The 11,461-nt window shown below is 44.0% G+C and overlaps 1 pseudogene across 1 annotated transcript; it reads left to right on the forward strand.

Annotated features, from left to right (window-relative positions):
* Positions 1-8,116: 8,116 nt before the first annotated feature.
* Positions 8,117-10,218, forward strand: LOC309357500 (D(1) dopamine receptor pseudogene; annotated as a pseudogene). Its single transcript has one exon. The product of its transcript is annotated as a D(1) dopamine receptor pseudogene (transcript).
* Positions 10,219-11,461: the final 1,243 nt, after the last annotated feature.

The following is an 11,461-nucleotide window of genomic DNA, read 5'->3' on the forward strand; positions in this document are numbered from 1 at the left end:
AGTCTTGCTGTGAATCACAGAAATGTCTGGGTTCAGGTGTGCTGAAAAGAGTTAGAAAGCTGACAGCATTCCTGGTTTCTAGAGCTGAAGAAAATGTGATGTGTGGTCCGTAGTTCAGCATTGCATAGTGGGGGTGAGAGATTTTATTAACCCTTTGCTCCTGCACTTGTTGACCTGATTGGAATCGTGTCTCCTCCCTTGCAACCCGCTGTTTGCAGTGGAAGGAAAGCATAAATTCCTTCCTTTGCAAATAGTAAGCTTGGAGTTTGGGTGTGTGTGGGGGTGTAGTTTTTGATTGGGACGGTGGCAAGAGCAAAGGGTTAACCCCCACCCATACCACAGTCTCAGTCCAGCTTCCCCCCCCCCCCCTGCACTGGCCACTGTGAAATAAGAATGAGATTTGCAATGTCAAAAATATGTCAAAGGTCACATCTCATTTGCCTCTGCCTGCCTTTTTAGTACTCTGTGGCAGCTTTAGTCCTCCCCTGGAGCACTATCCCAGCCTAGTTTGGATAAATGGAAAATAATAGGTACCCAATCTTTTTAGCAATTTCATTAGGCTTGCTGCGAGGTTGACCTGCAATGCCTGTTTGGAACCAAGGAAGCCCAGTGAATTCTCATTGAAGCAACAAACCTCTGCAGACCCCCTCATTCACCTGCATGGAAACCCTGGTTGCCTCTTGCTGCTGGGCTAGTGCATAAACACACAAAGCTATCCTTTTGTGCACTGTCCTTAAAAACAAACCACAATTCTGTGCCTCGACAATCCAAATTCTACTTTCAGGTGGGGAGTTGAATTATGTGACCCAATTAAGCAAATTCACACAATTCTGCAGTCTCTGTGTCTGTAATAGTTACTTTTTTGCTACTCGTTGGAGGAGGAAGGATACTGAAGTCCTGTTGCCAACTTCTAGAAATCCGATTCAGCCAGGTTTCTGCCTTGTGAGACTTGTAAGGTGTCAGTGCCTGGACCCTTTTAAACCCCGTTTAAAACAATGAAAACAAAAAACAGATTCCAAGAATGCTGAATTATTTGCCCACCACAACAAAATGGCATACATTCATGCACAGCCCTGTCAATAGGCAATAGTTTTAAGAGGATTTGAGTTCCAAATGCATTGTAAACAGCTCTATTCTGTAGTCCTCATAGCAATTTAAAGGAATAATTACTTTCCATGCCTCGCCTCAAATCCTAGATCATTGGGATCAGTACTGTTTTTCTGCTGCTTTCAGAACCAGGTCCTGCTTCTCCCTCTAATCTGTACAACATGCAAGAAGTGGAGGTTTTATTGTATGTGTCCCTAATGTGTCTGTATCTAAAATATTGCTGCTCAGAGGGCTGGAAGAGGCATTCAACAGTCAATATTGAACAGCTTGTTCCTTTCTAGAAGTGGCTTGTAATTTTCATGCTCTGGCACCAAGCGGGAATGTAATCAAGATGAATGAAGAGAAAGGAAATCTAAAGTCTCAATTGTTTAAAAGTGGGCAATTTGTAGAGAAGGCAGTTCTGTTGGACGTGAGAGAGAGATTAAAGAAACTGCAAATTTAAATAGTGTCCTGGTGGTGGGTGAAATGTAAAGTGTACTGCATTGTAGTTATGCAACCACACAGAGATTAGAACTTTGTGTTTGCTTGTACTTTCACCCTAATCCAAATTCTGTACCAAAATATCTCCAGCTTCATTCTCCAAATGTATGCAAACATTTTAATTTTCTTTGTAGCTAACTGGAACCATAGAATAGTGGAGTTTAGAGGGACCACAGATCTTTTGCCCAATGTGGAGTTCGAACCCACAACCTTGAGATTAAGAGTCTCATGCTTTAGCAACTGAGCTAATTGGCATGTGTGTTGTGTGAATTTGAAGTTTTTGGGAGAATATATTTCAACTAAGAAACAAATGGGAAGGATAAGAACAACACATGGGAAGCCCTGATGGGTGAGGGGTCAGTAAGGAATGTATGGGGAAGGAAATGTGACTTAGTGATTGAGTGAGCAGTATCAGTAGTCCAAGAGTTCACAGCTTTGCTGCCCTTGGGGGCATGAGCCCTCTGCAGGTACTGCTTGGCGTTGTTTTTTACAACCTTGAGAGCTCCCATCAGCCCCATCCAGGTGAGACTAGTGAGGGATGGTGGGAGTTGTAGTTCAACAAAAGTTTGAGGGCCTCAAGTTCCCCATCCCTCCTCTAGAGAGTTCATGGCAAGCTGTCCCTCTCTCTCAGCCAGCCCTGCCCCAGACTCTGTAATATGGGCATAAGGCTAGTGTACTTTACATAAGAATCTTGTAAGGATGACAACCAGAGAATGCATGCAAAGTGCACTGAACCTTTTAGCCTCTCTTACTGACTTTGCATTATTGCAAGGATATGATAATAATAAACATTTGCATGCTATCTAACATCACCACCATGTTATCCTTGCAATAATCCAAATAAACTAAGAGGCTTAAAAGATAAGTGACCAGTGCAAGGACACCCACTACTGAGCAAAGAGTTGAAGCCAGTTCCCCCTGCTCCACTACTCCTTGCACTCCTTGCACATTGTCTTTGTCTTTATTTCTGGCCTGAGATTGACTATCCAGGAGCTCTCTTGTCCAAAGCTGGTTAAATTGGAAACCATGTGCCCTTTTGCCATTTTCCTTTTTAAAAAGATCTTGTCTGCTGTTGGCAAAAACGTCTCCGGAAATGGATCTATAATTGTGCTTTAGTCAAACTCCAATTTAACCAGCAGTTGTTACCTTTTCTTGTTGGATGTGAAAATGGTGTTTTGACCCCCCCCCCCCGGATTTCAAAGGAAATCTGTGGCTGGATGCACATTCCTCCCCACTATGACAGAGGCATTATTGCCTGTGCTCTAGACACTCAATTCACTGTAATCTCTCCTACACATGTTTCTGTGGGTGTTTCATTGTGCTTAAGACCTGCTTGATCGGAGAGGATTGTGGGCACAGCGTCTGCACACCAGAGGGAAGGGCGCCTGTAGGGCAGCTTTCACAGCTTTCCTAAACTACAGCCTTTGATGTACCATCCCTGTATATTAAAGGCAACACATCAGATGTAGAAGCTTTCTTTTTTTAAAAGAAAAAAAGAAAAACTTTTCAAATGGTTTGGTCTTCTTGTTTCAAGCCTTTGGCATAACATCATTGCAAGATGGCCAAGTTGGTATACCTGTTACAGAGAGGTCGTGCACACAGCTGGGTTCAGTTCTTCAACATTCTTTGTTTTGTCTGCAAAGTAACCTGCATTCCAGAACCAAATCACCTTGTTCTCACTTTAAAGAATCTAGCCACTCTTTCAGGTCACTGGGAAGATGTACAGTTTTGCAGCTGAAAAGAGGTCTGGCTGAGAGGCTGTTTTCATGCATGGGGGAGGCTGTGTGGGTTGTCATTGGAGGACTGCTCTTTCCTTTGGAAGAGGGCACACGTTACAAGCTCAGATTAAGGTCACCGTGAAGTGTTGCGGCAAAAGCCAGGTAATTAGAGCAAGGATAGCACTGCAATCTTTTTCTTGGGGCTGGTTTCCAAGAGAAAGCTTCCAGCATGTCACTATTTTTCTAAAGGAACTTGCCAAAGTACCGGAACTGCCAACAATGAGCAAGTTGCTTCCTATAGGGTAGGCGCAATATGGCTTAGCTGTTGTGCTATGTGTTAACATGGCACACTTAACATGGTCCCCCCTCCTTTTTTTTTAAGTATAATGAGTATGGAGAGGTGGTTTTCTTTGGTAAAAAAGCCAATTTATTGTTATATAAAGGGTTAGACAAGTTAGGAAGCTGGCCCTCAGTTGTTCATCTACCCCAGAACAGTCTGAGCAGCAGCAACAACAGGCTCTCTGGTACAAATCTCCCATATCTGCTATGTTGGGGGGGCGGCTAACCTTGGGGGCTGTTTGCCAGCAGTGAATGTGGAAGGAATTTACTGTAACCAACAAACTGCAGGTTATGTGTTAAAGCGAACCTCTTGAAAAGCCAGCTCCCGGCACCAAAAGCATGTCTGTGAATTATAGCAGCGCTCAAGCCCCCTGGCGATCATCTAGCCCAACCACCAACCTGATTAACAGCCAGACACTATGGAGTTGTCCCAATGGGTTGGCCCACCCACCTGCCAAGTAAGGCATGCTCACTCATGACACTCCCTTGCCTTGCAAGACTGCCAAATGTGCAGGGAGAAGGCGTTTGTTCAGCAACAGGAGCACCGCTGGGTCTTGGGTGACCCTCTGTTTGTGACTCTAGTTCCTCCACTCCTAGCAGTGGGTTGACACCTGCCCCCCCATCCTGCTGCTATGCTTCTTTCCCTGGGAGAGAAGAAGAGAGGTGGGAATCCTGCTTCCCCAGCCATGGAGGGGGAAGTACCTGTGTCTCTCCACCCCCCAGCCTCTGTTCTCCAGTCTCCCCGTCCCGTGTCACGCTCCTGTTCCCCCCCTCATCTGCCAGCCTGCCACGCTACTCCTGAGCCTGGCAAAACCTCAAGATTTTTGAGATGAAAACTCTTCCATGTTGAAAACAACTCACTGCACATAGAAAACTAAGCTAACATTTAAGCAAGAGACTCTCTAGCACTCTGCCTGTTGTGATTTCACCCACAAGTTATAAATAGTTTTGGGGAATATTTAAAAATGTGGTCTTTACCTCAACCCTGGGTCTGCTGTCTCAAGTGGCAAGTCTATTCTGCCTCATTCTGCTATGCATGTAGACTCAGCATAGCTGTTAACAGTGTCTGCTATGTCTGCCGCCCTGTATTTGGGGTGGAGGGGACACGAGTTATTTTTCTCTGTGTTGCTTTTGTTTTAAGGGCCAAAGGGCACAGTATTTTTTAAAGGAACTAGTTCTAGTTTTAGTTCAGCATGTCCAAAAAGGAACTCATTCCAGTTTGCTTTTGGCCCTTTGCAAAACAAACTACTATAATTCAGTTCAGTTCAAGTTTACCCAAAGGATCCTCTGCAAATTTTGTTCTGCATTTTGTTCTACAAACTGTTGTGCTGAAGTAGAAAACATACTTAAGATGACTAAGAAAACATTGAAACACACGCAGGGTGGAATGTGAATTGTTTATTTTCCCTGACAATTACGATTTTTAAGCCTAACGGCCCCAAGAGTCTAAAAAGTTTTTTAAAAAGGGATAAGAGAATTATGTAGAAGGTGATCTAGAAAACATCTGAAGTTCTACCCCAAAACAAACTTAATTCACATCCAGTTCACTTAGCAATAATGGGAACTACTTTCAGGTGTAGTTCATATGTTTTTGAACTAATTCAGTGAACATTGTTAAACAAAACTAGTTCATTCCAAGCTCTGATATTATTAATAGTCTGGGAGGGGGGTGGGAATAGGCTCTGTATTCAGCTGGTAGAAACAAGCTGAGTATATGGGGGACATTATATATGTAGCTGAATAAATTATTCAAGAGCCATTGTTTGAGGCTAAAACTTATTAAATAGACACTCATGTTCTCACTGATAACAGTTCCCTGCACTTAAAGATACGTTTCTTGATTTTTTAACATTTGTATACTGTAGTTTCCAGGGCATATTGTGACATAAAGCACAATAAAATAAAATTTATGCTGAAATTGCCAGTAGCAATCAATAGTAAAAAAGAGGTTTAAACAATTTATACTTTAAAAAGCCTGGGAGATTAAAGCAGGTTTTGCATAGCATTGAATTTTTATTATCTTTTATTTATACTTTGTATCTAAGGTGATCTTTGTAATTCACACTTTCACAAAATAATGCCTGGACTGAAATACTTCAAAATAAGCACTTCTTTGAAATTTTCAAGTAATGTGTAGGAAGTGCAGATAGTAGGTTGAAGAATACCTAAAAATGCATATATTGGTGAAGATAACATAAGACAAATGCATTGGATGTCGGGAAAGAGGCTTTAAAAAAATGGGTGTATGATGCAACATTGTACACAAAAATGCATATACAATATCAAAAGAAATTTGCACTAAGATGCTGGTGAATTTTCATGAGGACTTTTTAAAAAATCACAAAGTGGCATGGAAATGTGGAAAACTTGAGCTTAAGACTAGAAAAAGGAGAAACTGACACTGACAGATTTGCCCCTCACTCAAAAGGAAGAAACGCAAAGTGTTGGCACCTCGGAAGGGCTGAATATGGAAGGCTCACATGAGAGGAGAAGCTTCTACAGCTGCCTTGGCTCCAGGCCTGGATGGCTACTGGTTTGGGTAGTGACTTGCACCTTTTCCTTCCTTTTTTCTTCTACTGTGTAATAACATCCAAGCCTTGTGGGTCACATCGAGCCCTGCAGGAACCCAAGTGAAAGTAGGACAGAATATGGGCCATTAAGTTGAAGACTAACCTGAACTTAAATGAGGTCAGTGCTGCTGATTCCCAGCCTTGTTTTAAAGTACTGCTGGCAGACTAGTCGAAGAGAATCACTTCGGACTAGTAAATTGTGCTCTGGAACTTCAGCAGATATTGCAGAAACACCTGATTAACCTTGAATTCCGACCAATCTTAATAGAATCATAGCACTGAAAGGGACCCTCAACCCCCTTCAATTATTCTATTATTGTTAATTTCACATCAGGTGGGTGGTCCTACATACCTGACAAAGTTGGCCCTCAAGGGTGGGGAAGGGAGATATGTCCTGAACTGTATTGAACCCACCATGCTCACCACTTCCTGCAGGATTCGGGAACTGGCTGGTGCACCAAAACGGAGCAGGATAGAACTTCCTGTGTCTCAGCTGATGTGCAGAGGGTTCAATCCTGCTTTCTGCAGGATCAGTCATGCCAGCCAGTTGCTTCCTGGTGCACCCAAACCAATCAGGATTGAAATCGCTGCACATCATCTGATGCATGGGGAGCTATTCTACTTTATACAAACGCATCTGTACCTGCCCTGGTGCCACATATCACATCTGGTGTGAGGCATGTAGGCATGGTTGTGGGAAAGCAGCCCTGTGGGACAACTGGGCAAAGTCTGGTGGGCAAAGTCTGGCTCACAAGCCAGAAGATCCCCATCCCTGCTTTGGAGTCCAGCTAAATTATTGTAGTCTGGCCTTTTTGCTGGGTGTCATCTCTCCTTGTAGGGAATAAACTGTAGGAAGAGGCTGTGGGATTTGTTGCTTTAAAAGTTGCTTATGTTCACTTTCCTCCAAAAAAATAAAAAAAAAATCAGATTACTCAGTACTGAGGGAGATTATAAAAATATATTTAAACTGAGTATACAAAACACACACAACACGCCCCCCCCCCCACAAAACCCACATACCTGAAGCCTTTCTACTAGGGATTATAGGTATAGAAATAATAATAGTAAAAAAAAAAAATGGTCAAGTTGTTTATGTATGTAACTACAGCAGCTAGGTTCCTTTAAGCTCAAAAATGGAAAGATGAAGAAGTTCCCACTAAAGAAGAATGGATAAGTAAAGTGATAGACTATGTTAAATCAGTGAAGCTAACAGCTAATGATTTTTTTAAAAAATAAAAAGAATGGAAGCTTTTCTCAGATCATTTAAAGAAATACTACTACATGAAGAACCTGCAAGCAGGTTTTGAACTATGAGGAACAGAACACTTAAAGATTATTGTGTTATGACTAGGCTAAAAAAAGAGGTAAGACAGACTGCAGCAAAGGGGGAGATAAGAAAAACATCACAGAAAATGGGATAATATAAATATAATATAAATGGAATTTTTAAAAAATACTGAGGAAAGCAAATACCTACCACAGCAGCAGCAGCAACAATCAATCCATTTCCCAATACTGTACGTGTAAGGAATCCAAAGTTCCATTTGGAAGAATATTCTTATTGGAAGCAACTGACTGGAGTTTATAGGAAAATTGGGGACCACAAACCAGAGCAGAGATTATGGGGCAAAAGGGAAGGGGAGTCCATAACCAAATTATTGTAATCCCTGTACTGACGGTAGCTAAGGGGACTTGTATTCTGCAAGGAATGGGGCCCCAGCTGCCTCTGTTCCCCCCCTTAATTCACGCACTGAACACAAACCTCTTCTGACTGCCCTGTTCTGCTTCCTCTCCCTGCCGCCTCCCTGCCGCCGTCTCTCTTACTGAATTTGAATTTCCACCCTTGACTGCCACTAAATGAAAGACTGCATTTTGCTCATTCTCTTGCTCCTCGCACTACTCTTCCTGAGAGCCTGTCTGTCCGCTAAAATGCACCTTGCCTAAGGTCCCAGAGCAAAGAGTGCACAGAGATAAGGAAGGATTCTCACCAAAGCCTAGCAGGAACAGGAGCAACAGCAGCCACAGTGAGCTCAAAGGCAGAAAGAGCATCCAGCATCAGCAGCAACAGCAACAGCGGAGAAATCCCAGGTCTTGTATTCATCCCATATAAAGCCTCATCCAAATCCTAGCCAGCACAAAAGGGTCTTGTGTTTGGGGGGGGGTAGCATAGAGAAGCTGATGAGCTCCTAAAAAATAGAGGGGAGGGGAGGTAGGCTTGTTATATTAGAGTCAACTTGGCAAAAAGTGTAGTAGGTGAGAACTGGCTGGCTTTGAGTGGCAGTCTGAAAAGCAAAGGGGGTGGGAGAAATGCCAGGCTGCCGGTAGGAATCTTGGAAAGGAGTGAAAGGTTGAGCATTGCTCCTTTGAGCTGAAGATCTGGCGGAGATCCTGGGGGTTGGGGAGCCAACAGCGTTTGCTTCTGAGTTTCAAGCAAAGAAGGAGAGGAGCAGGGATATGATGGGCTGGTGGTGATGTAGCAGAAGGTGAACACTCTGGACGCTTGAGGACTGCAGGTAGGCATGGATGAGCTTTACCTGCGAAGAGGAGGACGTGTTGGTGCATCAGCCATGACTAATGATACCCTCAATAAAGAAAGCCGAGCAGAGGAAGAGCACTCGGAGATGTCCCTACAAGTGGTGTTGGCCACTTTGCTCCTCATCCTCATCCTCTCCACCCTACTGGGAAACACCCTTGTATGCATGGCAGTGGTCAAGTTCAGGCACCTGCGCTCAAAAGTCACCAATTTGTTTGTCATCTCCCTGGCTGTTTCGGACCTCTTGGTAGCCATGCTGGTGATGCCGTGGAAGGCGGTCACTGAAGTTGCTGGCTTCTGGCCCTTTGGCAGCTTCTGTGATGTCTGGGTGGCTTTTGACATCATGTGCTCCACGGCTTCGATCCTCAACCTGTGCATAATCAGTCTGGACCGCTACTGGGCCATCTCCAGTCCCTTCCGCTATGAGCGGAAGATGACCCAGCGAGTGGCTTTTGTCATGATTGGGGTGGCTTGGATGCTCTCCATCTTGATCTCATTCATACCCGTCCAGCTGAGATGGCACCAAGCCAAGGAGCTCCCTCCTGCCCACCAGAGAGACTCCAACATCACCTGGAGCTCAGAGGAAAACTGTGACTCCAGCCTCAACAGGACCTATGCTATTTCCTCCTCCCTCATCAGCTTCTACATCCCTGTTGTTATCATGATCGTGACATACACCAGGATCTTTTGCATTGCTCAGCGACAGATAAGGAGGATCTCCTCTCTAGAGAGGGCCGTGGAACACGCCCAGAGCTGCCAGAGCAATGAGTGTCCCCATGAAGTGTCCTTGAAGAATTCCTTCAGAAAAGAAACTAAGGTCCTCAAGACCCTCTCCATTATAATGGGGGTCTTTGTCTTCTGCTGGCTTCCTTTCTTTGTGCTCAACTGCATCATCCCCTTCTGTGACCACAACCTGCATCAGCTGGCAGAACTGCCGTGTGTCAGCGACACAGTTTTCAACATCTTTGTTTGGTTTGGCTGGGCAAACTCTTCTCTCAACCCCATCATCTATGCCTTCAATGCGGACTTCCGAAAGGCCTTTACAACCATCCTGGGCTGTGGCCGCTTCTGCCCCAACAATGCTGTGGAGACGGTGAACTTCAGCAATGAGCTGGTTTCATACCATCACGACACCACCTGCCAGAAAGACCTGGTGGTCTTGAGTGACCCACAGCTTCTACCTCACACCATGTCCCTCCAAGGGGAGGATAATGATTTGACTTTTGACAAAGTCTCTGAGATCTCACGTGATACCTCCCATGATAACAAGGGAGCTGCTTTGTTAGCTATAGTGCATGTGGAGTATGAGACTCATACGTCACTTGAGAAGATTGCCTATAACACGCTGGATTAAAAAAGGCAGACAGGAGGCTGCGTGAAGGGGGATGGGACACAACGAGAGAGCCTCTTCACATTTAGTCAAAATTCTGTGTCATGTGATGGGGAGGGGTTGATGGAGAGGGGGATTTTTTTTGGGGGGGGTGACAAATAACTGACTCTTTGACTGGAAAGGAATGTGTTTGCAGATGATGCTCTCAGAGCCTGGAGATATATCCAACAGGGAGACTAAGGTACAGCAGGGATGCATAACATTTGTAAGCCTGAGGGCCGCCTTCCCATCTGGGCAAGGTTCCAAGGGCCACATACCACTGGTGGGCAGGGCCAGAGGCAGAAGTGGGTGGAGCACTGGATGTGCATTGTACCTTCGTATAGTGGGCTAATTTCTACATATGCTTGCACACCCCTCTATCCTCCACCCAGGCAAGCAAGAGACATTATCAAAGAGGTCAAGGACACGATCCAGCCAAACAAAAGCACCCAAGGTGGGTGCGTAGTGAAAATAATTTAATGCGTTCTACAGTGGAAGTGCAGGCAGTGGCTCACAACTAAAGCATCTTTGATGGAAACAATATGCACGGAAAGCTTGTCTGCAGTACTGAACGGCTTCTATACTTAGAAGATTGTTCTGAAGTTTTAACATTGTCTTTTTGGCACCGTGTTGATCATTCTCAAAGCACGCTGTAATTAAAAATGGCAAAATAGTGACAATGGGACAAAGATGATCACGCTAAGAACAGTAAACAAAAGGCCTTTCTGATGTAAGAATTGTGGCATCCTAAACCATGATGTTGACTTGGATGCTGTGATCCTAGTGACAAAAAACCACGGTTCCTTGTTGCATCCACAACAGGATCCAGTGATTTCACATTGGCTTACTAACCAGAAACAAGTTATGGATTAAGTTCCAGGTTAGTAATCCAACAGTAAACCTCACTTTCTCGATTCTAGTTTTTAGAGGCCAGAACTAAATTGCCATAACTGGTGTGTGACTGAAGGTGACAGATGGAGAAAGTGCCTGCTGTGATTTTATTGCTTTAGAAAGGTTACATGTGAAGTGGCCAAAAGGGTTCCTAAATTGTTATAACTCTATTGCTTTTGAAGTAACAAATTCCTTCTCTTTTTCTAGTGTGAGAAATAACTGCTTTTCATCTTCATTTACGCTTATTAAAATTTTGGGAAACACACACATTTCCTTTCTTTCTAAGAACCTTTCCCAATGGATGCTGTTCGCAGACAATAAATGGGTCCAAGTTAATAATTTGTTACACAATCCCTCTCCATATATATTTTTCCAAGGTATTTTACTCTTTGGACTTGTCGGTTCCTTGTTCCAAGAGACTCAGGGTGGTCTATATGGATGTTTTAATTTTATC

The sequence above is a fragment of the Podarcis melisellensis genome, assembly GCF_964234715.1.
Source record: "Podarcis melisellensis genome assembly, chromosome: 15".
NCBI lineage: Eukaryota > Metazoa > Chordata > Lepidosauria > Squamata > Lacertidae > Podarcis > Podarcis melisellensis.